Consider the following 6,000-nt stretch of genomic DNA (forward strand, 5'->3'; position numbering starts at 1 on the left):
CAAGATACAATACAACATATACTATTTAACACATGGATCAATCGATATGTGATTGTTTCAGTTTAACCAGAACTCTTAAGTTCAAGTCTTGGGGTATGCAGTCATTAATGAATCTATTCAATTGAGTGTAGAGGCAATTGTGTTCACAAGATTATTATTAAATACTTAAAGAAAGAATTTTGATGCACATAGTGGCCCAATTTAAACACAATTGTCTTTAATAAAGAATACATATAATCTAGAGCAAAAGATACAAATGTAACATTTTTTATAACCATATTATTAGTATGAATTATTTATTAGCTTTTTGATGATAACTAATTTTGATCAAAGAACCTAGTTGACCATACATCTTTATTGGGGTTCCTTCCAATCACGTTTTCTTCGTCCACAAGACTTAAACTTGAAATCTTACTCCAGAAAAAACAAGACTCAGTATTACTTGGACCAACAACTTATTTTCCAAACACACAATAATTTATTTATTGTGACCGAGTGTTTCCTTTTATTTTATCCTAATAAAAATATAATAAAAAGTTATTATTCTAGAATACTCAAGAATGACAATAAAAATGATCGTTTGAATCTTTTGATTACTGTTGTGAAAAGGTTAACAAAGTAAAAAATGATTATTATGTCCATAATTTTTAAGAAATTCAATTATATAAAATCAGTTGTGTTGATATATTAATTTATAAGTGGTTAATTATTCATGCCCGTCGGGTTCTCAACTGTAGGCTATGGCGAGGTGTTCAATTAAACTCAAACACTTTTTTTTTTTTTTCTGAAGAATAAACTCAAACACTATTGCACGACAATAAAGAAACTATATATATATATATATATATATATAAAACTAGTGATTTACATGGCCAGTGCCAATACATTAACACACCCACGACATATACAATAAAATCATAAATATAAAAAATGACACCATTTGAGGTGTATTTATTCCATTAAATAAGGGGGAAAACATAAAAAAAAAAATGATATGATAAAAATAAAAAAATAAAGATTAAAAGAAATATGAAAAACTGTTAGAAATGAGAATATAGGATTATATTATAAATAGAAGTAGTAACATCATAAAAAAGATAATTGTGCTATCTTCGGCTTTTAATTATTATTATTATTAACTTCTATATAAAAATTATATATGATTGGCTATGGCTCTAGCTCTTGCTTTGTCCATAAATTCTAAATCATTTCATTTTAAATCTACCTCACTATTTGATTATTTTACTTTTAAAATTATGAAATATTATTTTAATTTTTAACATTATTAAACTAACTGGTGATGTAAAATGATATAAAAATATATATTATTATAAGATTAATACTAAAAATAAAAATGAAAACTTTATAAAATTAATACTAAATGAATAGTATTTAAAAAAATATTATTAAAACATTGCATGCTATTAAATAGACTCATTTATAAAAAAAATAATTTAATCAAACAAACTTTCAAACTAATTAAATAAATTACTAGCTATCTTCAAAATCTTGCCAGAACCACTTTAAAAAGGCCATAGTAATTTCAGAATTTTTTATTATTATTTAACTCACTCAATCCATGCTCAAGTTAAACAAAATTATTAAAGGCGACAATTTTCTTTATTAAATTTTAATATACTTTCATTTTCAAAATTTAAAATCTAGACCATTATTTAAATTAAATCAATTATCTGATACTTTGTTTTCAAGAATTAATGATTTAATGTATGAGGGATAAGGATAACTATTGTAGCCACTCGTTACATGCCACGTGCCTCCTTCTGATGAGTAAATCAAATTGATCAAACCGTCCATTATTGGGATGGCTGTTGACCACTTCCAAAGGGCACTTTATCCACCTCATTACTCATACATCTCTATTATTAATTAATCAATGTTGGCAATATAGTCCAAGCTGTCCAATCTGGAGGTTTCATGTATAAAAAATATTCTAAAATGTATTTCTCTCTAAAAATAAATAAATAATATTTATTTGAATTAAAAGAAATTACAATCTAGTATTTTTTTAATTTAATTAAAAATTAATGGCTTAATAACTTTTTTTGTCCGACTATTTATTTAATTTAATTTTGTACCATTATAAATTTAGAGTTTCATTAGGTTTCATAATTTTCAATTTAATCTCTTTCATCCAAATTAACTTAATGTTGTTAGTGTTTAAATTAATGACGGTTAAAAATTAAGATATTAATTATTATAATATAAAAAAACAATTTTTATTTCTGCATATCACAAAATTAGCTTTAAGAACCTTAAAAATTACCCAATCAAACAAAATTTTTGTACGGTACAACCTGATTCATCTTGTAATAGGAATTATAATGGTATATCATTTAGATGAATATGAAGTTGTAGCGATAATCTTCTCATCGGTATAAAATTAATACAGAGTTCAGCAAAAGATGTTAGTCAACAAATGAATTAAAGTTCATTTTTTTAAAATTAGAAAAAATATTTATATTTAATGTCTAACGAACAGGAAATTCTTAAAGAAAAATACCTATAAAAAATATTAAAATTGAATTAGAATTTATCATTTTCTAATAACCATTTAAAAGTTTATTAATTTTAAATAATAGTTAATAAGACATTGAACACTCAGTCTAAATATCAAATAAAAACCGTAATAGTTTTATGGAAGTGATTATCAATAAATGTTGGTGGTTTGAATAGTACTAAATTCAGTTCCTTAATGCAAGGTCTCGTATTTAAATTTTATAGGTAAAAAAAAATATGATTAAAAAAAACTCTACTATAAATGATTAACTAAATTCTCATATATTAATCATTTGATATTACATACCAATAAAACTTGTTAACCAAAATATGAAAGTAATATGCATTAGGTTGAGATTTTTTGGCTTTTCGCGCAGGTGGAAAGCAAGGGTGGTGGTACCACTGTCAGATCCATAGACACCCAACCCAAGTCCTACTCCTATGATCCTATCTGTCCGTCTTGGCTGACTGGGGGCTAGTTGTCTTCTCGCGGACATTAATTCTTGAACCCCCACACCACAACAATTATTCTACTCCTTTTATCAATTTTGTTTCATTTCAAGTTCTTTCACTCTCACGTGATTAGGATGGTGTTTGTTTTAGTTTTTCTTGGGTTTGTTTTTTAAGAAGTTGAGTGAAATACGTTTGTGAAATAATTTAATTTTTATTAATTATTATCATGAAAATTATACACTCTATTAATAAAAAAATTGTCATTATAATATTAGAAGAGAATATTTGTCAATTTTATTAATAACTAATATTTGTTAAAAAAATCTCACTGAACATATCTTTAATGGGTTTAGGGTTTTAATTCACAATTTTTGAAAACAAATATATTTTACAAAAATGAAAAAAATATATTTAAATAAAAACTAAAGAAGAACTTTTTGAAAGGAAAAAAAAAAACTGAATTATGTTCTCTCTATATACTCTCCACTTTATTTCCATGTTCTCTTTCTCTATTATTTTTTTTTATCCTTGTTTTTTCCTCCTCCTCGTTTTTTCCTCTTATTTTTTCGCTTTCTCACATATTAGTTTTTTTAATTAAAAAAATAAAAATTTCCTGACGCCTTTAAAATTCTCACTGTAAACTTTAATTTAAAATAAATTTTAAACTAAAAAAATCGCGACTAAACGTAGCCTAATCACAGTTTCAAAACAGTGAATCCGATATGGATAAATGTTATCTTTTAGTACAGTTTTTTATGCTTGTATTTTAGCATTGGTTATTTATCCATTGTCATTTTCAAAGGAAATTTTTTTTTCAACCAATGGTGATAAAGAAAGTGTAAAGGAAAAAATACGAAAAAAAATTCATGGTTCATTCATGCATATGGATTAAAAGTTAATAATAAAGCTGAGATATATCACTAGGCCAGTGATATTTCCTTTTCCTTAATTAGCTATTAGCACCTCCAATATAAAGATGATTTTTCATGAATTATTCGGTAAATGTGAAAAGTTGGAAGTAAAAAAAAAAATGAATTTAATTATTTATCACGTGAAAATGCAATATACATCACAGTATGACTGTATTGAAATCTTTCAAAAGTGCCAAAAATTGAAAATTATATGTAATAATTAATCGTTAATAATAAAGATACTGACATGATGATTTCGGATTTTGCCAGCAAATTATAACAAAAGACTAATTGAAAATAATTTTTGATAGTATTAAGTCTACCATTAAGAAAAAAGATAATACGAGGGGTCTTGAGAACCATCCTAATTCCTAAACATACTAATTAATAGAAAATACTAGTATTTTTTTTTTTATAATATCAGGGCTACCATTCCAAAAAGATAATATCGAGGCTATCTTGAGAACCATCCTAAACATTCCGTGCATAAGATTGTTGCGTATGCATGAAAGATTGGTAAAAGGTTCCACAACAAAACAAATAATTGTACGTTGGACACATTATTTCTTAGGTGGGGACTACAAATCTTAGAGTCATACGTTGATAATATCATGTCACAGATTTATAACAGTTATACAGACTCAGCCAGTGGCGACTCGAAATTGTTGTATAATTATTGTTGCATTATGCCTTCCATAGTATGTGCTTATTTTTGGTTTTCTTTTTTCTCTTTTATTTTTTCCCATTCTTGTCATTAATTTTTCTTCTAAAGAAATAAATATGAGTGTAGTTTGGCAGCCATAATAAGTTGCAGATTCAATTTGAGTTTCTCAATTTCAGGTGATACCCACGTAAGTTGAGGAAAATTAATGTTAAAAGCAATATGAGGAAGGGATGTTTAATTTTAAGGGACATAGAAAAATTAAATTAAATTATTCCTTTCAAAAAAAAGAAAATTTAAATTACTTAAAAAAAGATTACATAAAATTTATTTAAAAAAAGGATTACTAGATTTTAACTAACAAAAATAAGAGTAAATTAATTATTTTTCACTTTGAAAACTGTTACAATGACACAAATCTGAAAAAAAATTACATTCCACCTCATCTTTTACCTTGGACTAAAGGGGTGTTGCGATTTTATTTTCTATTTTTATTCTTTTAATTAGGATTGTCCATAGAAAGATACGAATGATGATTTATTTATTAGGGCCCTGACTGGTTCCAACTTAATTAAGGAATCCTTCCAATCCAACTAATTATATTTTTGTGGATTTAGATTTTATTATTAGATTGGATTGATTTTAGTTTGATAATTAAATAAAAATTAAATTAGATGATAAATTTGAAGTTTTGGAAGGGGACCAAAATCCAACTCTATTCATACAATTAAATTATTAATATAAAAATTATAAATTAAACACACATTAAATTATTAATATAAAAATTATAAATTAAACACACACCATTATTAAGGTAATGTATTATTTATCTTAAAGTAATACATTATTTTGATGTTTATCTTTTTTTATTTATTTATGAATAGTGAAAACACTAGCTTTTAAAATATGTATACTGTTCTGTCAAAAAAAAAAATTCTTACCATTTTTGAGATTGAATATTTTATTTAAGATTTAAAGAAATAACAATTTTTTAATAATCCAACTCTATAATCAACTCATTCCAATTTAACTAAAGTTGGATTGAATTGATAAAATAAAATAAAATAAAAAAGACAAATCCAATTCAATCCAACCAATTAAGTTTATTTAAATTGGATTAAAAAATAATCAAACTGGAATCATTTACACCCCAATTGTTTATTGTGAAGACTGCTTATAAAGCTATTATTGAACAACAGACTACAAATGATCCTTTATTTCGAGCTATATGGAAGTGGCGGGGGCGGAAAGGATGAGGTAGAAAGTTGCAAAAGAAGTGTTGCTTACTAATGAATTGCAACAGCGACGAGGACTTATAGATTCAAATGTGTGCCCCCTCTGCCAGAGGAGGTAAATGAGTCCACTATTCATATCGTGCGTGACTTTATTTTTGCTCAACAAGTTTGGAAGAAGCTGTAATATGAGATCGAGGGCTCACAGGTCTTCACAAGTGAGCTT

This window comes from Glycine soja, chromosome 19 (assembly GCF_004193775.1).
Source record: "Glycine soja cultivar W05 chromosome 19, ASM419377v2, whole genome shotgun sequence".
Lineage (NCBI taxonomy): Eukaryota > Viridiplantae > Streptophyta > Magnoliopsida > Fabales > Fabaceae > Glycine > Glycine soja.